Source organism: Rhinatrema bivittatum, chromosome 11 (assembly GCF_901001135.1).
Source record: "Rhinatrema bivittatum chromosome 11, aRhiBiv1.1, whole genome shotgun sequence".
In the NCBI taxonomy this organism is placed as follows: Eukaryota; Metazoa; Chordata; class Amphibia; order Gymnophiona; family Rhinatrematidae; genus Rhinatrema; species Rhinatrema bivittatum.
The window spans coordinates 29,291,043-29,316,910 of record NC_042625.1 but is presented as its reverse complement, the minus strand read 5'-3'; positions in this window follow the sequence as shown (position 1 = coordinate 29,316,910).

The following is a 25,868-nucleotide window of genomic DNA, read 5'->3' as shown; positions in this document are numbered from 1 at the left end:
CAATTAGGGGAGAGCAGTTGTTTTCGAGTAGTCCAGGTGGGCAATAGACGAGGCATATTTGAAGTTTAGGAGAATCAAATAAAGTGATCTCAAAGGGTGCAGTAATGTTTGTTGACGGAGTGTCATCTGTAGGTCTTTTTTAGAGATAAACATTAAGCCACCACCTTTTTTCTAGGGATTGAGAATATGTTGTATCTATGGTTGTTTATTTGGTTGATGAGTACTGTATCAGTGTTTTTAAGCCAGGTTTCTGTTATTGCAATGAAGTCTGGTTTAGAATCATAGAACATATCATTAAATAAAGGAATTTTCTTGAGAATAGAACGTGTGTTGACTAGAATGAATGAAAGAATAAAATAATTTAAATATTGGATATGTGTGTTTGAGTTATTTGATAGTTTTTGTTTTTTTGAATAATGAGGATTATAAGGTATCTGTTTCGTTTGGATTGGATGATTTGATGGAAATTTAGTAATTTTTTTGGGGGTTTGGATTTTGCTTGCTATGTCCATAGTTATTGAATAAAATTATTTTTTATTTGAATAGACAAAGATAAGGCCATCGCGGAAAGATTAAATGATTTTCTTCGGTGTTTACTGAAGAGGATGTTGGGGAGGTACCCGTACTGGAGAAAGTTTTCATGGGTAATGATTCAGATGGACTGAACCAAATCACGGTGAACCTAGAAGATGTGGTAGACCTGATTGACAAACTTAAGAGTAGTAAATCACCTGGACCGGACGGTATACACCCCAGAGTTCTGAAGGAACTAAAAAATTAAATTTCAGACCTATTAGTAAAAATTTGTAAACAATCATTAAAATCATCCATTGTACCTGAAGACTGGAGGATAGCTAATGTAACCCCCATATTTAAAAAGGGCTCCAGGGGCGATCTGGGAAACTGCAGACCGGTTAGCCTGACTTCAGTGCCAGGAAAAATAGTGGAAAGTGTTCTAAACATCAAAATCACAGAACATATAGAAAGACATGGTTTAATGGAACAAAGTCAGCATGGCTTTACCCAAGGCAAGTCTTGCCTCACAAATCTGCTTCACTTTTTTGAAGGAATTAATAAACATGTGGATAAAGGTGAACCGGTAGATGTGGTATATTTGGATTTTCAGAAGGCGTTTGACAAAGTTCCTCATGAGAGGCTTCTAGGAAAAATAAAAAGTCATGGGATAGGTGGCGATGTCCTTTCATGGATTACAAACTGGCTAAAAGACAGGAAACAGAGAGTAGGATTAAATGGACAATTTTCTCAGTGGAAGGGTGTGGGCAGTGGAGTGCCTCAGGGATCTGTATTGGGACCCTTACTTTTCAATATACTTATAAATGATCTGGAAAGAAATAAGCCAAGTGAGGTAATCAAATTTGCAGATGATACAAAATTGTTCAGAGTAGTTAAATCACAAGCAGATTGTGATAAATTGCAGGAAGACCTTGTGAGGCTGGAAAATTGGGCATAAAAATGGCAGATGAAATTTAATGTGGACAAGTGCAAAGTGATGCATATAGGGAAAAATAACCCATGCTATAGTTACACAATGTTAAGTTCCATATTAGGTGCTACTACCCAAGAAAGAGATCTAGTCGTCATAGTGGATAACACATTGAAATAGTCAGTTCAGTGTGCTGCGACAGTCAAAAAAGCAAACAGAATGTTGGGAATTATTAGAAAGGGAATGGTGAATAAAACGGAAAATGTCATAATGCCTCTGTATCGCTCCATGGTGAGACCGCACCTTGAATACTGTGTATAATTCTGGTCGCCGCATCTCAAAAAAGATATAATTGCGATGGAGAAGGTACAGAGAAGGGCGACCAAAATGATAAAGGGAATGGAACAGCTCCCCTATGAGGAAAGACTAAAGAGGTTAGGACTTTTCAGCTTGGAGAAGAGACAGCTGAGGGGGGATACGATAGAGGTGTTTAAAATCATGAGAGGTCTAGAATGGGTAGATGTGAATCGGTTTTTTACTCTTTCGGATAATAGAAAGACTAGGGAGCACTCCATGAAGTTAGCATGTGGCACATTTAAAACTAATTGGAGAAAGTTCTTTTTCACTCAACGCACAATTAAACTCTGGAATTTGTTGCCAGAAGATGTGGTTAGTGCAGTTAGTATAGCTGTGTTTAAAAAAGGATTGGATACGTTCTTGGAGGAGAAGTCCATTACCTGCTATTAAGTTCACTTAGAGAATAGCCACTGCCATTAACAATGGTAACATGGAATAGACTTAGTTTTTGGGTACTTGCCAGGTTCTTATGGCCTGGATTGGCCACTGTTGGAAACAGGATGCTGGGCTTGATGGACCCTTGGTCTGACCCAATATGTCATGTTCTTAGTAGCAGAGATTCCACTAGACGAGAGGTCTGGTACCAGAGCAGAGAGCAGGCCCTCGAGGAGCGAGTACCTGATTCCAGCGAAGCAGTACTGTAGAGAGAGATGTTTTCTGTACTCACTGATGGTGACTAAGTTAGTTCTTCCAAGTAGAAGGGTAGAAGCAGCAGGCAGCGACACAGGGAACATGGGCCCTTGAGGAGCGAGTACCGGTTACCTGATAGCACCTGAAAGAAGCAGAGAGGCCACCGAGGAAGGGCAACCCCGTTAGCGACCCCCGAAGGGTAGTAAGAGTTCCAGGTAGAGCTGGAGTGGCAGAGTAGCTTAGGAACGGAGAGCGAATCCCATCCGTAAGAAACTTGTTGCTAACTCAACGAGCTAGCAAATACTATAGGCAGATATACCCTGGAGTCGTGACGTCAGAACAGGGGAACGCCCCTGAGGTTCACGCCAATGTGACGATAAAAATGAGGGCGGCATGCACGCACGTGCCCTAGAGGTACCTTGAAGGAGAATGGTGGGAGGCAGTACCAAATCCGGTCCGGGGACGCCGGAGAGAACGGCAAGCAGACGCCGCGGCGGCCATCAGTCCAAGGTGAGCGGGAGGAGTCACAAGTAGAGAGAGAGGTAGGCAGGGCGAAGCCGAAGACCGACGGATGCAACAGTACCCCCCTTCAAAGGACGGCCTCTGGCCCTTTTACCAGGATTTGGTTTGTGGGGATGCATCTGATGAAACTGAAGAAGCATCTCTTTGTCCAGGATATTTGCCATCGGCTCCCAAGAATTTTCTTCGGGGCCGTAACCTTCCCAAGACAGAAGGTATTCCCAAGTTTTGCCACGTCTTCTTACATCCAGAATAGCTTCAACCTTATGTTCAAGGTCTTCTTCTGTGGAAATAGAATTTGGTTCTGGAGACTTGGTTGAGAACTTACTGAAAATGGGTGGTTTCAAAAGAGAAACGTGGAATGCGTTGTGGATTTTCAATCCAGGCAGTAGCTTCAGACTGTAAGTAACATTGCCAAGACATTGGAGAACTGGAAACAGTCCAACGTAGCGTGGAGCAAATCGAGTAAAAGGTAACTTTAGTCTCAAATGCTTAGTTGAAAGCCAGACTTTGTCCCAGGTAGAAATACAGGTGCTTTAGAATGATGAGCGGCATATGATTTCTTTGCTCGTTCACCCGCTTTGATTAGCATGTCTTTAGTCTGAATCCATAATTGATGGATATCATCAGCAGTGGATTGAGCTGCTGGGGACGATACAGAGAGTCAGCGGAAGTGGCGGTGAAGGTATTCGTCCATAAACCACTTCAAATGGTGTTGATCCAGTGGATGACGCTGGATGTGAGTTAATGGCGAATTCTGCCCATGGCAACAGTTCGGCCCACTTATTCTGACGGCAACTCACAGAGGCACGAATGAACTGTTTTAGGGTCCTATTCATCCTCTCAGTTTGGCCATTAGATTGGGGATGATAGGCAGATGTATAATCCAGAGAGATGTGAAATAGCTTGCACAAAGCCTTCCATAATTTTGCAGTGAATTGCGATCCTCTATCAGAGAGGATGTACTTCGGTAGGCCATGTAGGCGAAAGATGTGGACAATGAAGAGCCTAGCGAGCTCCAAGGCTGAGGGTAAGCCAGGCAGCACCACGAAATGGGCCATCTTACTGAAACGGTCAACCATCACCCAGATAGTATTCATTCCTCCAGAAAGAGGCAGATCAACTACAAAGTCTGTAGCGATGCAAGCCCATGGCTCCTCCGGAATTGACAGCAGTTGCAGCAATCCTCAAGACTGACCAGAAGTAGGCTTATGTTTGGCACAGTTGGAGCATGACGCTACATAGGAGTACGTGTCTTCCTTGATAGTAGGCCACCAATAGTACTTCTGTAATTTCAGCAGGGTACGGCATTGACCAGGATGGCCAGCCAGCTTGGAATCATGAGCCCAGTGTAAAAGTTTCTTTCTGAGGTTCTTCGGTACAATTGTTTTACCGACAGGCATGGAATGAGTAGCCGCCAAGATGGCTTTCTTTGGGTCGATGATATGCTGAGGTTCTTCGGGAACATCCTCAGAGAGGAAAGAGCGAGACAGGGTATCTGCTCTAGTATTCTTGTCTCCGGGACGGTATTTGAGCACGAAGTCAAAGCGATTAAAAAACAAGGACCATCTGGCTTGTCTGTGGTTAAGACGTTGCGCATGACGGAGATACTCTAGATTCTTATGGTCCGAGAATACAGTAATTTGATGTTGGGCGCCTTCGAGCCAAGGCCGCCATTCCTCGAATGCCATTTTAATAGCCAGGAGCTCTTTATCTCCGATCCCATAGTTCTTCTCTGCAGGAGAAAAGCGCCGCGAGAAAAAGGAGCAAGGATGTAAGGCTTTAGAATCTCCAGTTTGGCTCAACACGGCCCCTATTCCAACATCTGAAGCATCAACCTCCACGATGAAGGGTCTGTTGGGGTCCGGGTGACGCAGACATGGCTCAGTAGAAAAGGCAGTCTTTAATTTCTCGAATGCGGAAATGGCCGCCGCAGACCACTTTGAAGCATTAGCCCCTTTCCATGTCATAGCAGTTAAGGGCACTGTCAAAGAAGAATAGTTCTTTATGAAGCTTCTATAGTAGTTTGTAAACCACAAAAATCGTCTCAGGGCCTTCAGACTGGTAGGTTGAGACCAATTCTTGATACTCTCTAATTTTTGGGGATCCATCTGAAAGCCTTGTTTTGATATGATGTAGCCAAGAAAAGGCACAGATTCTTTGTGATACTCGCATTTCGACAATTTGGCGTAGAGACGGTGTTCTCGAAGTCTCAGTAATACTTGTTTGACATCTGCTAGATGAGTAAACATATCTTGTGAAAAGATCAAGATGTCATCTAGGTAGACAACAACACATTTGTACAGAAGGTCCTGCAGAATGTCGTTCATCATGTTCTGAAACACGGCAGGGGCGTTGCACAGGCCAAAAGGCATCACCAAATATTCGAAATGGCTGTCTCGAGTGTTGAAAGCTGTTTTCCACTTGTCACCTTTGCGAATGCGAAACAAGTTATAGGCTCCCTTCAGGTCACGTTTTGAGAATATCTTGGCTCCTTGAAGTCGATCGAAAAGCTCAGACATCAGAGGTAAGGGGTATCGGTCTTTAATCGTGATCTCGTTCAGACCTCGATAATCGATACAAGGACGCAGTGTGCCATCCTTCTTCCCCCATGACAAGGGGTAGACACGTCCTTTAGGAGATTCAGCACTGGGTTTCAATCTTATGGCGCAGTCATAAGTTCTATGTGGCGGAAGGATGTCAGCAGCTTCTTTGGAGAAAACATCATGAAATGATGTATACTGAGGCGGCAGTCCTGGCATCACTGGAGTAGTAAGGAAACAACAAAAGAGCGGATGTCACAAAGAAGTCTTTTCCAATTCTTTAATGGTGGAGACGTATAAAACTTATTAAAAACTGCCCGACTCTGGCCGAGTTTCGCCACAAATAGTGGCTGCCTCAGGGGCTTAATTGTAAACACACTGACAAATTCAAATAGGAGTTTCCAAAAAACATCCACGGTAAACATATATCTTATAATAAGAGTAATTTGTGCTTAAAATTCTGTCAGAATTGATCAAAGTGGAGGCAATCCGTGTGACAAGCAGTAAGACGTATACGGCACCATTAGTGAATGGAACCAACAGAATTTTAAGCACAAATTACTCTTATTAAGATATATGTTTACTGCGGATGTTTTTTGGAAACTCCTATTTGAATTTGTCAGTGTGTTTACAATTAAGCCCCTGAGGCAGCCACTATTTGTGGCGAAACTCGGCCAGAGTCGGGCAGTTTTTAACAAGTTTTATACGTCTCCACCATTAAAGAATTGGAAAAGACTTCTTTGCGGCATCCACTCTTTTGTTGTTTCCTTACAGCTCTTTTGGATCGCCTACCTTGCTGTTTTTTGGGCCCATCACTGGAATAGTAGGCATATAGGGGCGGATTTTCAGAGCCCTGCTCGCGTAAATCCGCCCAAAACCGGGCGGATTTACGCGAGCAGGGCCCTGCGCGCCGGGAAGCCTATTTTACATAGGCCTCCCGGCGCGCGCAGAGCCCCGGGACTCGCGTACGTCCCGGGGTTCTCGGAGGGGGGCGTGTCGGGGGCGGGGCCGGAGCGCGCGGCGTTGCGGGGGCGTGTCGGCAGCGTTTTGGGGGCGGGTACGGGGCGTGGCTACGGCCCGGGGGCGTGGCCGCGCCCTCCGTACCCGCCCCCAGGTCGCGGCCCGGCGCGCAGCAGGCCCGCTGGCGCGCGGGGATTTACGTCTCCCTCCGGGAGGCGTAAATCCCCCGACAAAGGTAAGGGGGGGGTGTAGACAGGGCCGGGTGGGTGGGTTAGGTAGGGGAAGGGAGGGTAAGGTGAGGGGAGGGCAAAGGAAAGTTCCCTCCGAGGCCGCTCCGATTTCGGAGCGGCCTTGGAGGGAACGGGGGGAGGCAGCGCGGCTCGGCGCGCGCAGGCTATACAAAATCGATAGCCTTGCGCGCGCCGATCCAGGATTTTAGTGGATACGCGCGGCTCCGCGCGTATCTACTAAAATCCAGCGTACTTTTGCTTGAGTCTGATGCGCAAGCAAAAGTAGGCTGTTCGCGCGCCTCTTAAAATCTACCCCATAGAGAATAGGAGTAACCTCCTTTAGGCATTTGCCATGGCATTCTGGGCCTCAACGGGAGAGTTCCAACATGGCCCAATTGAATTGCAGCATATGCAGCTGCAACCAGAGTAACCCCAGAACGATAGGGTGCATGGCCTTCTCCAACACAAAAAAGGAAATTAGTTTGGTGTGGAGAGCTCCGGTGCGGAGGGATACCGGTTCGGTACAACAGGCAACAGCACCCAGTAAAGGCTCCCCATGTATAGATAAGAGTAGTGGAGTCTTCATAGTGGTGAGGGGAATCCTCAAGTGTTCCACTAGACATTGAAGAATAAAATGACCTCCTGCCCCTGAATCCATCAGGGCAAGAGTCTGAAACTCCAAAGGTCCGCAGATCAGAGAGACAGGGAGAGCGAGCGGAGGGCGTAGTGAGGCCTAAGAAGAGTCCTCCCACAGGACTTAGACCCATCCGTTTCCCAGACATATCGGGCATGTTTGGACTGCATGACCAGCTTGTCCACAGTACATGCACAATCCATTCCTCTTCCGAAGTCTTCTCTCTTTAGATGTCAGGTGACTGAGACCAAGTTGCATCGGTTCTTCCCCACTGGCAACGGGAGTCAAGGAACCATCCTGAGTGCAGGCTTAGTACGAACCTCCTTCTGAACAGGTCCTTTACAAGGCTTGAGCTCTTGCACCTTATCACGGAGCCGGTGATCAATTCTAGTAGCTAAGGCCACTAGCTCATCCAGCGAGTCAGGTGTTTCGCGAGCAGCCAGCTCATCCTTCAAGCGGGAATCCAAACCTTTGAAGAAGTGAATTTTCAGGCATCTAGGGTTCCAATGTAATTCAGTCTCAAGAGTCTTGAACTCTATAGTGAAATCAGTCAGGGGTCGGTTGCCTTGCTTCAGGTCCACCAATGTAGAACCAGCAACAGTATACCGGGCAGGATCATCAAAAATGGATTTAAACAAGTCCATAAATCCGTCAATATCCTGAAGTATAGGGTCTTTGCATTCCCACAGCGTGGAAGCCCAAGCCAAAGCCCTTCCATCCAGGTAGGATAGAATACAAGTAGTCTTGGCGTAGGCTGTGGGGAAATGAGTAGGTTGCAATGCAAAATGCATACAACACTGGTTTAAGAAGCCTCTAGTTCTCTGAATCTCTCCAGAAAAACGTACTGGAGCAGCAAGAGGCACAATAGTCTTTATAGTTACTTCAGGTAACTGACCTTCATTACTGGATATAGAACCTTGATTCTTCTATGCGTGTAGCTGATGAAACGCAGTAGTCAATTTTTCCAATGCGTCTTGTTGTTCAGCAACGCGCAAGGCTAGGCCTGAAATGAGCCGGATCCATGGAGTTAGCAATCTGTTATGGTTAATGGTGTTTGGGTGGATCCTTGGACACTGTGGCAGCTGACCACGCCCACGGGGGCAGTCCCGTGAGGGACCACAGTGTCAAGCTAAACTCCGGACAGACAAACACAGATTTGAATCTTTTATTAAACAGTTTATGGAACCACCAGAGGTGGCAGTAGTGAGAAGTGGTTGTAGAGCCCAGCTGGGCGCATCTCTCACAGAACGCTGGAACAGCGGATCCTCTGTAGAGCAGTGCTGTAGTGGAAAGAGACAGAGATATGAGTACACAATAAGATTAGCATTCAGAGTCCCAAACAGAAATAGGAGAGCTCAGCGACAGGGAGAGCAGGCCCTCGAGGAGCGAGTACCTGATCCCTTAGAGCAGAGAGACTCAGTGGTGTTGTACTCACTAGCAGTAGAGAGATTCCACTAGACGAGAGGTCTGGCACCGGAGCAGAGAGCAGGCCCTCGAGGAGCGTGTACCTGATTCCGGCAAAGCAGTACTGTAGAGAGAGAGGTTTTCTGTACTCACTGATGGTGACTAAGTTAGTTCTTCCAAGTAGAAGGGTAGAAGTAGCAGGCAGCGACACAGGGAACATGGGCACTCGAGGAGCGAGTACCGGTTTCCTGATAGCCCCTGAAAGAAGCAGAGAGGCCCCCAAGGAGCAGGTACCCCATTAGCAACCCCAAAGGGTAGTAAGAGTTCCAGGTAGAGCTGGAGTGGCAGAGTAGCTTAGGAACGGAGAGTGAATCCCATCCGTAAGAATCCTGTTGCTAACTCAACGAGCTAGCAAATACTATAGGCAGATATACCCCGGAGTCGTGACATCAGAACAGGGGGACGACCCTGAGGTTCGCGCCAATGTGAAGATAAAGATGAGGGCAGCGTGCGCGCACGCGCCCTTGAGGTACCTTGAAGGAGAATAGCGGGAGGCAGCACCAAAGCAGGTCTGGGGATGCCGGAGAGAATGGCAAGCAGACGCCGCCGCGGCCATCAGTCCAAGGTGAGCGGGAGGAGCCGCAAGTAGAGAGAGGTAGGCGGGGCGAAGCCGTCGAAGACTGATGGACGCAACAGATTCCCTCGCGGCACATGAGTACACAAGGCCAGAAGATAATATTTCCTCTGGCGATAAAAGGACCTTCTGCCGCCCTGACGAGAGGACTTCCGGACAGAGGACGGAGGGTTCAAAGTGCTGGTGGAGAGATGCTGGAGGGTCTCATGGTGGTCTTTCAGGTGAGCCACAGCATCTCGCACCTTGTCTCAAAACGTCCTCCCCAGTACAGGGCAGGTCCGCGAGCTTGTCTTGGGACTTGCAGCCAGCAGTCTGATGCTCTGAGCCATGCCAACCTACGGGCCCCAATGCCCGCCGCCACTACCCAAGCCACTGTCTCGAAGACATCATAGGTTGAATGCACCTCGTGTTTTCTGCACTCCAAACCCTGCTGGAAAACGGCTAGGAGGGCTTCCTGCTGCTGCTGGGGGAGGCATTCTGCTAGCTCCTGGGCCTGCTTCCAGAGGTTGCGAGTGTACTGGGTCATATAAAGCTGGTAGGAGGCGATGCGAGCAATCAACATTGCGCCCTGATACAACTTCCTACCCAGGGCACCTGCAGCCCGGTGTTCCCACCCCTGAAGCGCCAAAGCGTGGGTACAGAAGCGTTTGGCTTTTTTGAGGGCTGACTCCATCTCCACTAACTGGTGTGGCAGCTGGCGCCTTTTAAACCCTAAAGCCAGCTGGATCAGGCCTTATGGTTCACCGGCAGCACTGAGACTGCGTGCTCCCACATTCTGAGGAGTAACTCCTTAAAGATATCATGGATGGGAATAGCGAGCATCTCCTTTGGGGCATCTACAAACTGGAGAACCTCCAGCATCTTGTGATGGGCATCCTCCTCTGCCAGAAGCTGGAAGGTAATGGACTCAGCCATGGCCCGCACAAAGCCCGCAAAGGTCAGATCCTCTGGCGGGGATCTACGTCTCTCATCCAGAGGAGATGGATCCGAGGGGAGGTCTCCAGAGTCCTGCGAAGAAGACTCCAAGGTATCATCCCCTCCACGGATCATATGAGGCTTCCTCCTCACTGAAGTCCCCTGGAGTACCTCAAGGAGAGCCTCTGTCTGAGACCCCAGGCCTTGGAACCAAAGGCACCAACAGCACAGAGGGACCAGGAACAAGACTGAGCAAAAGTGGGCACGGTACCAGTGCCCCCAACTGTGCCCCTGAACAGGAAGCATCACCCTCTTCCGAGGATCCCATAATGGGAATGACTCCAGAGAGAGGAAAACTCAGAGATCGCTGGGGCATCGAGGGACCCCCAGGCGCCGGTAGCAGCTGCATGGTTCTGGTAGCAGCTGCATGGTCAAGATGCCCAAAAGGATGTTGAGTCGTTCCAGTAGCGGCGCTAACATCACAGGGGAAGGCTTGGACACTGGGGGCACCGGTGGAGCCAGCAGCTCAATGCCCTGAAGGGCACGAAGCACCGCCTGTTGCACCCTGCGGTCCAGCTCCTCCTGGAAGTCCACCGAAGCGAAGATGGAGGGAGGAGGAGCAGGATGAGGCATCATCGGAGCCTCCCCAGCGCCAATGTCAGTGGGGAATGCCCAGGACTCCTGGGTACGATGGAGGTCAATGCCTCCTCTCCGTGGAGTCGCTTTGGGGGCAGCACGGTGGACTTCGGTACTGCCCTGAGCACAGCACAATGCGATGATTGCGATCGGTGCCGATGCTTCCAAGGTTTCCCATGGTGCTCGGCCCAGTCTTTCCCTGGCGTTGAGGACAGAGATGATCCTGAGGTCCTGGAGCGTGATGACACTGAAGAAGGCCTACCTCCGGCCCCCCGCTCACGTGAGGGCGCTGGAGGGGGAGTGGACACAGATGGAAGAAGCTCCATCGGTTCCCCACAGCCCTTAGGCATAGAGGCACCCAACGCTGGAGTCAAAGTGTCATATTTTCTAGACCGGAAGAGCTTTTCCATTTTTTCAAGCCCAGCCCGACGATCCTTGGGGGACATCTGGTTACAAAAATGACATCACCGGTCGTCGTACAACGCCCCCAGGCAGAGGATGCAGACCTTATGTGGATCCATGATAGACATGGTCCACGGGCATGGGGGCATCGGCGAAAACCCTACACCATGAAAAAGAGCCAGCAAGAGGTCGATGACTGGCGGATAGCTAGGAATGGCAGAGTCGGGAATCGACTGCAAAGAAGGTACAAAAGACATGCCATGCTGACCTGAAGTGCCAACAGAAGAAAGGAGACCTGGCGCAGAAAAGTACCAAGAAAAATTTCTAAAGAGCAGAGCACCAAAAACCCACAAGGCAACAGCTCCGTGGAAGAGACTGAAGGGAGACCCCACATGTATGCATGGATAGTGGCATGTTGGGCATGCTCAGTGTGCCTAGTCAAAGTTCTGAAACTTTGACAGAAGTTTTCTGTGCCAGGCTCCATCTGATTGTCACCCATGTGAGAGGACTACCATCTTGCTTATCCTAGGAGAAATAGGTGGTATGCTCCTCTCTTACTACTGTACCTGAACAGCCTTTCTATAAAGTTACACTTTAATAGAGACCCAGTGGGGCTTTACATATCGATATGGTGTAAATAAATCCATGGCTGACATGAAGTACCCTTCCTGCTAAACGTATTTCAAGGTCTGACAAACAGGTGGGGTCACTTCACAACAGGACTTCATGTATTAGTTTATAAAGGTGTTTAAAAAAACATACTGTACATAAAACAAGACGCAATGAGCGGTGTTTTTGTAATAAACAGCATCAAGTCCGTGGAGGCTCAATGCTTCATCTCGACTGCGGGTGAATAGGTTTACTTTACAACAAGCTTTGGTTATAACAAAACTGAACAGTCTGCCCCAAAGTAATTTTAATTGTTTACCTAGGTAGTCAAATTCTGCTGTGGTAAGCTCACCTTCATAATGAACTCATTGTCTGTGGTTATGAAGAGGGATCTGCTTTGATCTGCAGTATATTTACAAACTAAGTAAATGTTTAATCCTGCTGCTTATTTTCTCATACTTCATATGTAAGGATGGATCCCAGAATTTTCAAATTTAACAGTTAATCTACACAAACAATTACATTCACTCCTTTTCACTACACCTACTTCATGTAAAACATGAGTACAATAAGACAAAAAAAAAAGGACTGGAAAACCAAGGTGTCACCTTTGTCCTTTAGCCATACTCTACTCCATGTAACAAATGCCAACTTCAGTCAATCAAGAAGCTGCTAAATTAACATGCTCCTCCTTTGGCATACTCTGTCATAATAAAACACTATACATCATTCAGAGAATAGCTTACTACACTTTTTTGAGAGGTGAGAGGGGGAGATCAATCAGGAAGCAGCCAACAGGTCTTACCTTAATAGTTTTTGGGCTGGGTTTATGCTGGGGAACTTGGTAACAGGTATCCATGTATCTTACCTCATAATTGTAGTAGAAGACTCTGATTCTTGCAGTGAAATGATTGATGGAGATTGGGAAGAACTGAAGCTGGATGCTCCTCGATATGATACCTCATCATCGGAAGAGTTTTCTTCTGAGGACCCTATAATAAATGTTGACAATAATCGCCTTGATGCTACTGTTCCTGTGTTTTCTGGATTTAGATTTTTTATGGCATTGGACATAACTTGCTGCCCGTGGCTTGAAGATGGAAATGAAGTCTGAGCCTCGGATGTAGCTTCACTCAAGGCCTGATTTTCTTGTTGCTGCTGTAAGGACAACACTAAGGCAGAATCGATGCCGGAATAACCAGTGCCCCCTAGCTGAAACATATATTGAAAAGGAGGTGCAGTGCATTTGATTGGAACAACTGATGACAACCGATCTTCTGCTTTATCCTGGGACTGGGACAATTCTTTGGACATTTCGTTTTTGGAGGCTGGAGGTGGAGCTTGGCTCTCTACTATACAACTGCACTTCATGTTTGCTGGCTTGATCTTTTTCATGGCTTTCCAAATCAACCATAGCAAAATCACAAGAGAAGAGAGGACAAGCTAAGGCATCATTCAATAACACTGAAATAAAAAAAACAGAACAAAAATCACAGGTATGCACAAATAATATTTCTATTATTTTACGCTTTCTTAATTAACCATTTTAACAACGATAGCAATGATAGAACATGATTTATAAGCTGGATAAAATACATAGGATGGGGAAAGCAGGGGGCTGATATTTTATTTATTTAAAAATATTTCAAGATTGCATTCCTGGCCATAATCAGGTCACCCAACGCAGTGTACAAAATTTTAGTAAGGGAAGTTATATGCTCATCTGCCTAGGGTGGCAGAAAATCAGAGAGGAAGACAATTGGGTAGGCTAGATGGGCCAGCTTGTTCTTATTTACCATCATCTGCTTAGTTATTAATGCAAAAAATTATAATAAGATTCCAGGAAACTGGTTATTTATAGCAGTAGCAAAGTTTCAGCATCCTATGAAAGAGAATCCAGATGAGATGAATTTAACAGAGTAAATATTTGAGAAAAATGATTTGGAATGAGCAGTCAACACTGATGAAACAATGGCCAGATCCACAGGCTCAAACTCAGTAGTCCCTAAATCTAGTCTGCGAGAACTCTAAAACAGGTCTGATTTCAGGGTAATTAAAATATGCAGTTTAACCCAGTTCTTAAGACAAATTATGCAACTTATGTCCCACGCATAATTATGGTGGGTATCCCGACCTTTTTGAGGGTATTTCAAGGGCCTGGGTTTGGGAACCTGTGCTGTTCCCTCAGATCACCACTTGATGTCCTTGTTGACTCATAAGGAAAAATGAGAAGAGCTAGCTAGATCCTGCAAGAAAGAAAACCAGTCCAAGTATATGATCAAGAGTTATCTTTCAGTGAAAAGATTTTTTACATTATCTTTTCACCCTGACTATAATCTACCCTTTATTTTATTCCAAAAAGCCTTTTTTTTTTTTTTTTTTTTAATTGGATGGTGTAAAATTCTGCCTGAGCACAGCTTTACCCAAACCTCAAAAAAGCACGCCATAGGCCTTGCAATTTCTTAATGAATGAAACTACAGATAAAAGCAAGTTTGCTTACCATAAGCAGTGTTTTCCATAGATAGCAGGATGATTTAGCCATGCTGTCTGGGTGACATCATTCGGTCGTCATGGGGCAGAGCTTTCTAAGCTCAAAAAGGTTCTTCCTCTATGGCTGCGCAGGTCCTTCCCACGCATATCGAGCTGTTCCCCTCAGCTGATTATTAGGCAGATATGCTGTCCAGGGTGGTGGGAGGGGGACACATGGCTAAATCATCCTGCTATCTATGGAAAACACAGTTTGAGGTAAGCAAACATGCTTTTTCCTGTCGATAAGCAAGGTTATTTAGCCATGCTGTCTAAGAGTCCCAAGCTAAAGGTTGCTTGCTTTAGTGTAATGTCTGTAGATGTTATAAGCAACCTGTTTGTGGACAGCCAATATTTCTATTGGATGTAATGCAATACCGCTGATCCCACTGCATTGTCCACCACTGACTGCTGATCAAGACATAATGGGAAGTGAATGTGTGAATTGATGACCACTTTGTTGCTTTGTAGATTTCTTGAACTTAAACTTTATTTATTGAGTTTTATATACTGTCATTCGGTAAAGTCATCATAATGGTTTACAAAATTTAAATTGTAACTCTTAACAATTGTGGAAAAAGTATAACAATGTGCATATTAAACAGAGGTTAAACATTTCAAGTCCAGAAAGTATCATTCTGTGGGAGCAGGAGGGATTGTTTGTTCTGGTTGGAGAGAAGTTATTTTGAGGTTTTTGGATGAAAGTTCGACTGGGAGTTAGGATGTTCAGAAGTATGAAGGTCAGTGTAGAATTTGCAAAACAGCAATGTTTTTAGGTCTTTTTTGAACGTTTTGAGGTTGGGTTGGGTTCTCAGATCTTTAGGTAGGGAGTTCCAAAATTTAGGGGAGGCAATGGAAAAGGCACTTTCTCTTGTTGTTGGATGATGCGCATCTCTGATGGGGGGGATGTTTAAGCATCCTGAGTTGTTTGAACGTAGGTTTCTTTGAGGATTCTGGGGGGTTATGTTTAAGCCATTTAGTCCTTGATGATCATTGTTTAGAATTTTATGAATGATGGTCATTGATTTGTGTTCGATGTGTGCTGTAATTGGGAGCCAATGAAGTGAGATCAATATGGGCGTTATGTGTTCATTTCTTTTTGTTCCTGTCAGAACTCTGGCTGCTGAGTTCTGCAGAATCTGAAGCAGTTTGAGGTTTGAATAAGGTATTCCAATTAGTAAGGAGCTGCAGTAGTCGAAGGTGGAGAAAATGAGTAGTTGTAAGACCGTTCTGAAATCATAAGGGTTAAGAAACGGTTTTAAGTGTATTAGGGTTAGAAGTCTGTGATATCCTTCTTTAGTTTTATTTGCTAATGTGGTTCTTAAATGAAAGTTCTTTATCAATGATAATTCCAAGGCTCCTGGTGTGGGTGGTGGGGAGTATAGAGAAACATTCCTAAGGGCTGTTAGTGTGTTTCTATAGAGCCGGACTGGTGTAAAACTAGCGAAAATGAGTAGATAAATCCGATGTGAGAGAAGACTTCACCATCAATGACACGATTTCTGGTAGAATGGGGTTTAAAGGAAGCTCTCTGGAAAACCGCCATGTTAGGAGTGAGCGCGTCTCAAGTGAGACCGCGCAAAATGAAAAAGAACATAGAAGCCAGAAATTAAAGAAGAAAATTATTCCTTACCTGCTAATTTTCGTTCCTGTAATACCATGGATCATTCCAGACGGTGGGTTATTTTCCATGTCCAGCAGATGGAGTCAGAACACAAAATTCCCAGGGGAGGAACCATATAACCACGCCTCCCCTGTAACAGCTCTCAGTAACTAGACTAACAAAGCCCAAAAGAGAGAGACTAAAAACAGAGGGATCAAGTAATCAAAGAAGGAATTGAAATAACCACTGTCCAAATAAACAGCAACTAAATTTTGAACGGTGAACTTGCGAACAGCAGTGCGCAAACAAAAAAGACGCGCAGTATTCGAAATACAGAGTAAAAGATTGTTAAGACAGGTAGGCAGGGATGTCCTACAAGCAAACCCCCAAACCAAGGGAGGGTGTCTGGAATGATCCATGGTATTACAGGAACGAAAATTAGCAGGTAAGGAATAATTTTCTTTTCCCTGTACATACCAGGATCATTCCAGACAGTGGGATGTACCAAAGCTTTCCCATCACGGGTGGGCCGCAGACAGCCCTGCTCGTATTACCTTGTCTCCAAGCTGACCGCCCGACGGAGCACCGACGTCCAGGCGATAATGTCTCGCAAAAGTATGGATCGACTTCCAGGTGACCGCCCTACAAATCTCCTGAGTGGAGACGGAGGAGCTCTCCGCCTAAGATGTCGCCTGGGCTCGAAGAGAATGAGCCTTGACAACCAGCGGAGGGGGACTTACCTATGCCAAGGTACGCCGCTATGATCGCTCCCCTTCAACCACCGCGCTATAGATTGTTTGGAGGCCATGCAACCCTTCTGGGGATCGGACCAGAGGATAAACAGATGATCGGAGAGCCGAAAATCATTAGTCACCTCCAGATAGCGTATCAGAGACCGCCGTACATCCAGTCTACGCAGGTCTCCAGACTCAGAAGAAGCAAAAGATGGTAATTCCACCGATTGGTTGAGGTGGAATGCCGAAACCACTTTAGGGAGAAAAGAAGGAACCGTCCTCAGCGAAACCCCTTCAGGCGTGAAACGAAGGTATGGTTCACGACAGGATAGGGCCTGCAGCTCGGAAATACGTCTTGCTGAACTGATTGCCTCGAGAAAAATGGTCTTGAGAGTGACGTCCTTGATGGTAGCCGAGCTTAGAGGTTCGAACGGCAAACCACAGAGGACTCGGAGCACCAGATTCAGATTCCACGACGGACAAGGTGGGAGAATCGGAGGCTTCAAGTGTTTCACTCCTTTAAGGAAACGGGAGACGTCCGGATGCGAGGACAGAAACTCCTTATTTCCACTGCGAAGAAAAGCCCCCAAGGCCGCCACCTGAACCCGAAGAGAATTGTAAGCAAGACCCAAATCCAAACCTGCCTGCAAGAAGGAAAGGACTTGTGGCACTGAGGCCTGCATGGGAAGAATATCATTCGCTCCACACCAATCCTCAAAGACCTTCCAGACTCGAACATAGGTAACAGAGGTGGACATCTTACGTGCTTTCAGTAGCATTGAAATAACCGGCTCCAGATAACCGCGCCTCCTCAGCTGACGCCTCTCAAAAGCCAGGCCGCAAGACAGAAGCGATCTGCCTCCTTGAAAAATATTGGTCCCTGGCGTAGAAGACGTGGCAGCTGACCGAGACGAAGGGGACCCTCCACCGTCAAATTGCGCAGATCCGCGAACCACGGTCGTCGGGGCTACTCTGGCGCCACAAGGATCACCGGCTCTTGGTGTGCCTCTATCCTGCGGATGACCTTGCCCACGATGGGCCACGGTGGGAAAACATATAGGAGACAGTGGCGTGGCCAGGGCAGGACCAGCACGTCCACGCCCTCGGCGCCACGCTCCCGCCTGCGGCTGAAGAAGCGGGCAGCCTTTGCATTTCCGGCAGTTGCCATTAGGTCTACGTGCGGTGTCCCCCATCGCCGTACTATTATCCGCATCGTCTGCTGCGAGAGCTCCCACTCTCCGGGATCCAAGTTTTGTCGGCTGAGAAAGTCCGCCTGTACGTTGTCCACTCCCGCTATATGCGAGGCCGCTAGTCGTTGGAGGTGAAGCTCTGCCCACTCCATCAATTTGTCGGTTTCCAGAGAGACCAACCGACTTCTCATGCCTCCCTGGCGATTGATGTACGCCACTGTAGTTGCATTGTCCGATAGCACCCTGACTGCTTGATGGCGTACTATGGGGAAGAAACCCTGTAACGCCAGACGGACCGCCCTGGTCTCCAAGCGGTTGATGGGCCACTTCGACTGTTCCTCCGTCCATCGACCCTGGATTGAGCTGTCCCGACAGACCGCTCCCCAGCCTGTGAGGCTGGCGTCCGTGGTGATAATCACCCAATCCGGGTCCTCCAGCGACACCCCCTGAGCTAGGTGCCGTGGTTCCAGCCACCAATGGAGACTGATGAAGGTTCCTCTTGGAATCGGAAGGATTGCCTGGAAATCTCTCGACACCAGCTGCCACCGGGAGAGTAGGGATCTCTGCAGAGGCCTCAGATGTGCAAATGCCCAAGGAACCAGATCGATGGTCAAGGCCATGGTCCCCAGTACCTGCAGGTAGTCCCAGGCAGTGGGCGTCTAGAGCGCCATAAATCCTTGAATCTGCTGATGCAGAGAATGAGCTCTGTCCGGATGCAGAAAAACCCTGGCATTCTTGGTGTCGAAGTGAGCTCCCAGAAAATCTAACGACTGGGACGGGACCAGGCTGCTCTTGGTGAAGTTGACAATCCAACCCAGAGATTGGAGAAGTTGTACCACTCTGTCGACTGCGAGGATACACTGCGCTCATGACTTTGCATGGATGAGCCAATCGTCTAGGTAAGGATGCACAAGGATGCCTTCCTTGCGCAAGGTTGCCGCCACTACCACCATGATCTTCGTGAATAGCCTGGCCACAGCTCCATGGGTTAAGGGAAGAGCGCGAAATTGGAAGTGTTGACCCAAAATTTTGAAGCGTAGGTAACGCTGATGAGCTTGACAAATTGGTATGTGGAGATACGCCTCCGTGAGATCCAATGAAGCCAAGAATTCTCCCGGATGAACTGCCGCTAACACTGAACAAAGTGTCTCCATGCGGAAACGAGGGACTCTGAGGGACCGATTGACCTGCTTGAGGTCCAGGATAGGACGAAAAGTACCTTCCTTTTTGGGAACCACAAAGTAGATTGAATAATGCCCCCGGCCCAGTTCGGCGGCTGGCACCGGCACTATGGCCCCCAATTGAAGGAGACGATCGAGGGTCTGCCGCACGGCTCCCTGTTTGATTAAGGACCCGCAAGGGGAAAACAGGAACCAGTCCCGAGGAGCACAAACAAAATCCAAAGCGTAACCGCGTCTTAGAATATCCAGAACCCATTGATCCGACGTGATTTGGACCCACTCTTCGTAGAAGACAGCAAGGCGACCCCCCAGCTGAGGGACCACCTCGCGGGTCCGTCTGGCATCATTGGGTAGATTTAGCGGATGTACCAGCACCCTGCGCTTCCTTACCCTGGCGGCGCCCACGAAAGGGCCGGTTCCAGGAGTGCGAACGAGAAGAGGGAGCCCGAGGTGGCTGTTGCCTCTGAGGACGCGCTCTCCGCTGGTTACGATAACGGTTTCTGGAGTAATTATATGATCTTGACGAACGGGGTCGATCTTCGGGCAACTTGTGCACCGAGTTCTCATTAAGGGACTTGATGATCTGATCCAAGTCTTCACCAAAAAGATACCTACCCTTAAAAGGAAGGGACCCCAAACGTGTCTTGGAAGAGGCATCAGCCGACCAATTGCGAAGGCAAAGGAGCAGACGCGCTGAGACCGCCGCCACCATGGTTCGGGCTAGGACCCTTAAAAGATCATATAAAGCATGCGCTCCATAGGCAACCACGGCTTCCAGTCTGTCCGCCTGGTGAGCCTCAGCGTCTGGTAAGGACTGGGAGGTGAGAAGCTGCTGCACCCACCGAAGACCCGCTCGCTGTGCGAGGGAACTGCAGATAGCCGCCCGCATCCCTAAGGCCGAGACCTCAAAGATACGCTTGAGGTAAACCTCCAGCTTCCGATCCTGCATATCCTTCAACGCCGTCCCTCCAGTGACAGGAATAGTGGTATGCTTTGTGACCGCTGATACCGCAGAATCTACGGCGGGAACTTTGAGAATTTCCAAAAAAATCGGCCGGCAGAGGATACAATTTTTCCATGGCTCTACCGACCCTAAGGTTGGCCTCCGGGGAATCCCATTCCCGAGTGATCAACTACAAGATCTTGTGATGAGTGGGAAAAGACTTGGCTACAGGCCGCAGTCCTGCTAGGAGGGGGTCCCCCTTCTTGAGAGCCGGGTCAGGCCCCACCGGTTCCGGAGGGGGATCAATATCCATTTCCTGGAGGATATAGGGAATAAGGTCATCTAACTCCGCCGCTTGGAAGATGCGGAGGACACTAGGGTCGTCGCCCTCCACCTGGGCCACCAAGGTGGGGTCGTCCACGACAGTGTCCTGGGATTGTCCTTCCCCCGACGAAGTCTGTATTATCGATGGTGTCCCGGTAGGGCAACGAGATGTCCCCGCTCCCCCGCCTACTAAAGGGGGGCGAGCCTGAGGGAGGGTCCCACCCAGGAGGGGGGTAGGACATGGTATCTTGGGAGATTTCAATTACCCCAATATTGACTGGGTAAATGTATCATCGGGACATGCTAGAGAGATAACGTTCTTGGATGGAATAAATGATAGCTTTATGGAACAATTGGTTCAGGAACAGACGAGAGAGGGAGCAATTTTAGATCTAATTCTCAGTGGAGCACAGGACTTGGTGAGAGAGGTAACTGTGGTGGGGCCGCTTGGCAATAGTGATCATAGTATGATCAAATTTGATTTAATGACTGGAAGAGGAACAGTGTGCAAATCCAAGGCTCTCGAGCTAAACTTTCAAAAGGGAAACTTTGATAAAATGAGAAAAATTGTTAGAAAAAAACTGAAAGGAGCAGCTACAAAAGTAAAAACTGTCCAAGAGGCGTGGTCATGGTTAAAAAATACCATTCTAGAAGCACAGTCTACATGTATTCCACACAATAAGAAAGGTGGAAAGAAGGCAAAACGATTACCAGCATGGTTAAAAGGGGAGATGAAAGAAGCTATTTTAGCCAAAAGATCTTCATTCAAAAATTGGAAGAAGGAACCAACAGAAGAAAATAGGATAAAGCATAAACATTGGCAAGTTAAATGTAAGACATTGAGAGAATTTGAAAAGAAGTTGGCTGTAGAGGCAAAAACTCACAGTAAAAACTTTTTAAAATATATCCGAAGCAGAAAGCCTGTGAGGGAGTCAGTTGGACTGTTAGATGATCGAGGGGTTAAAGGGGCACTTAGAGAAGATAAGGCCATCGCGGAAAGATTAAATGATTTCTTTGCTTCGGTGTTTACTAAAGAGGATGTTGGAGAGGTACCTGTAATGGAGAAGGTTTTCATGGGTAATGATTCAGATGGACTGAATCAAATCACGGTGAACCTAGAAGATGTGGTAGGCCTGATTGACAAACTGAAGAGTAGTAAATCACCTGGACCGGACGGTATACACCCCAAAGTTCTGAAGGAACTAAAAAATGAAATTTCAGACCTATTAGTAAAAATTTGTAACCTATCATTAAAATCATCCATTATACCTGAAGACTGGAGGATAGCAAATGTAACCCCAATATTTAAAAAGGGCTCCAGGGGCGATCCGGGAAACTACAGACCGGTTAGCCTGACTTCAGTGCCAGGAAAAATAGTGGAAAGTGTTCTAAACATCAAAATCACAGAACATATAGAAAGACATGGTTTAATGGAACAAAGTCAGCATGGCTTTACCCAGGGCAAGTCTTGCCTCACAAATCTGCTTCGCTTTTTTGAAGGAGTTAATAAACATGTGGATAAAGTTGAACCGGTAGATGTAGTATACTTGGATTTTCAGAAGGTGTTTGACAAAGTTCCTCATGAGAGGCTTCTAGGAAAAGTAAAAAGTCATGGGATAGGTGACTATGTCCTTTCATGGATTGCAAACTGGCTAAAAGACAGGAAACAGAGAGTAGGATTAAATGGACAATTTTCTCAGTGGAAGGGAGTGACAGTGGAATGCCTCAGGGATCTGTATTGGGACCCTTACTTTTCAATATATTTATAAATGATCTGGAAAGAAATACGAGTGAGATAATCAAATTTGCAGATGACACAAAATTGTTCAGAGTAGTTAAATCACAAGCAGATTGTGATAAATTGCAGGAAGACCTTGTGAGACTGGAAAATTGGGCATCCAAATGGCAGATGAAATTTAATGTGGTTAAGTGCAAGGTGAATCATATAGGGAAAAATAACCCATGCTATAATTACACAATGTTGGGTTCCATATTAGGTGCTACAACCCAAGAAAGAGATCTAGGCGTCATAGTGGATAACACATTGAAATCGTCGGTTCAGTGTGCTGTGGCAGTCAAAACAGCAAACTGAATGTTGGGAATTATTAGAAAGGGAATGGTGAATAAAACGGAAAATGTCATAATGCCTCTGTATCGCTCCATGGTGAGATCGCACCTTGAATACTGTGTACAATTCTGGTCACCGTATCTCAAAAAAGACATAATTGCGATGGAGAAGGTACAGAGAAGGGCTACCAAAATGATAAAGGGAATGGAACAGCTCCCCTATGAGGAAAGACTAAAGAGGTTAGGACTTTTCAGCTTGGAAAAGAGACAGCTGAGGGGGATATGATAGAGATGTTTAAAATTATGAGAGGTCTAGAACGGGTAGATGTGAATCGGTTATTTACTCTTTCGGATAATAGAAAGACTAGGGGGCACTCCATGAAAGTTAGCATGGGGCACATTTAAAACTAATCGGAGAAAGTTCTTTTTTACTCAACGCACAATTAAACTCTGGAATTTGTTGCCAGAGGATATGGTTAGTGCAGTTAGTATAGCTGTGTTTAAAAAAGGATTGGATAAGTTCTTGGAGGAGAAGTCCATTACCTGCTATTAAGTTCATTTAGAGAATAGCCACCTCCATTAGCAATGGTAACATGGAATAGACTTAGTTTTTGGGTACTTGCCAGGTTCTTATGGCCTGGATTGGCCACTGTTGGAAACAGGATGCTGGGCTTGATGGACCCTTGGTCTGACCCAGTATGGCATTTTCTTATGTTCTTATGAAGTGTATGTTAAAGTCACCAAGGATGATGATGGGTTTGTTGAGAGATATGTTACTCATGATATATTCAATCAGTGGGGAGCAGTTTTTTTCGAGAGCTCCTGGAGAACAGTAAACGAGGCAGATCTGTAGTTTTGGCGAATCAAATAAAGCAATTTCGAATGGTGGAGATATGTTTGAAGGACGAAGGGTCAGTTGAAGGTTTTTTTTTGAGATAAGCATTAAACCACCTCCTTTTTTATTTTTTCTAGGAATTGAGGAGGTGTTGGACAGTTGGTTAATTAGTACGGAATCTGTGTTTTTGAGTCAGGTTTCCATTATTGCGATGAAATCTGGTTTGGAGTCAGAGGAATTTTTTTTTTATTATTGAACGGGCATTGACAAGTATGAATGAGAGTAGCATATAGCTTGAGAATTGGATGTTTGTGTTTTTGTTGTTTATTGGTTGTTTCAGTTTGTAGACAGGTTTAGAGGCTGGGTGCTTCTTTTGTGCTGAAAGGTTATTAGAGGGCGTGGGTTGTTTGTTTGGAGGTGGGATTTTGTTAGTCATATTCTTATCTTCTGTTTGAGCTTCCTTTAGTTTGTAAGGAGATTACAAGTGATATTTGTGAGTAGAGTTGGTAGAGGACAGTAATTGGTTGTTTATCATGAGGGTTGTTTTCTTCAGCGTTGGGAGAGGTAGGGAGAGAGAAAAATAAAATTAGGAAGGAGGAAACAAACTGGAGGGTGCTCTGAATGGGTTGCGCGAAGGGGCGCGCGAAAGGGCGCGCGAAGGGGCCTGCTCCTTTGGACGCGCTTCTGCAGCACGCGGTGCCTGGGGTGAGTATTTGAAATACACTCACCCAGCCCCTCCTCTGACATCAGGGGGCTGTGCAAGCCTCGGATCCGCTGGTGCAACTTTGTGACAGGCTCCTCCGAGGCCTAGACTAGGGCCCTGCTTCGCCGGATGCAGGCGCAATCGGGGGGGGGGGGGGGGGTCGCTTCGTTGGCCCTCCTCGTCGTTGGTGAGGGCAGTCGGCCAGTCGGGTCACCCTCGGGGTAGGCCCCTGCAGAGTCAGATGTCGGTGGATGGAGAGAGGCTCCCGGCAGCGCTGCAGAAGTCCCTGAGAGCTGGTAAGTGCGGGTACCGGTAGGTAAGTGTGCCAATGAAGTTGCTATTACTCTAACCTGATGTGCTTTAATTGGATACTTGAGCACTAGGGAAAGAGACACATAGCAAAACTGGATCCATTGTGCTTTCCAGTTTGACAGCGTTCTCTTCTTTACTGCTTTTCCCAGGGCATTGGGGTTGAAGGAGATGAAAAGTTGTGAGGTACATCTGACTGCTTGAGTTCTCTGTTTGTAATATGCAAGGGATCTCTTGCAGTCTAATATATGTAGCTCTCTTTCCCTTTTATTCACGTGAGGTTTAGGGAAAAAGGTTGGTAAATTAAATTTTTTGGTTTAAGTGAAAAGCTGAAACCACTTTTGGTAAACAGGACAGGTGTGTCCGTAGTAGGACCTTGTCATGATGAATTTGAAGGTATGGATAATTAATTACTAGAGCCTGGAGTTCACTCAATGTGCAGGCCGACGTGACTGCTACCAGGAAAAGTACTTTCCAGGTGATGTGTTTCAAAAAGAATTCCATGGGCTCTCTCATTAGGCTATCTAGGACAACATTTACATCCCATGGAACCGGAGGTTTCTGTATGGGTGGGGGGGGGGAGTGAATATATAGTAATCCTCTCAAATTTAAAAAAATGGTTGAGAAGATATTGAGGAATCTTCATCTGTAAAGTGATAAGGTGCTATAGCAGTTAGGTGAACTGACTGAAGTCACCGTTAAACCCGAGGTAGAAAATGGGGTAAAGGTACATCAGCAAAGCTTTGGGGGAATAAGTGAAGAGATCAATGCTCCGCTGGACACACCAATTAGAGTATCTCTTCCATTTAAAGGAGTAGTTCCTTCTTGGATGGTTTTCTGGCTGCTATTAACACATCTGTGATTTGTGGTGGCAATTGGAGATGTTCTAATACCTCCCACTCATCTCCATGCTGTGAGTTGAAGGGAGGAGTGCATGGGGTGGATGAGCATCCCGCCCTCCTAGGTTAGAATTCTTGCGCTGTTTACTAGAAACAGTGGCGACTTAGTTGAGAATTGTATTAGATAGGCGAACCACGGTGGTCTCGGCCACACCACAGCTATAAGTATCATTTCTGCTTGTCCGACATACATTTATGTATCATTTGAGATATGAAAGGAATTGGAGGATAGGCGTAGAAAAAGCCTTCTCTCCAAGGAATTAGAAACGCATCATGGGATATTCTGCAATTGCTGGGGAGAATAGAAGAGAAGATCTCTACATTCAGGTTGAGATTCATTACAAAAAGATCCACGCAAGGTGTTCCTCAGCGATCTAATAGACCATCCGCTATCCTCTGGTCTGGAGACCATTCATGCAGATGAAAAACGATGCAGAGTTTGTCCAGTTCGGTGTTCGCTAACCCCGGTAGGTAAGATGCTTGGAGAAATATACTATCTTGTTCCGTCCATTAACAGATCTATACAGCTTCTTTGTAGAGCCCTGGAACCTGATCCTCCTTCCTTGTTTATATAGAACATAACTACTTGATTGTCTGTGCAGATCAGTACAGATGTTCCCCGAATTGTTGACTGGA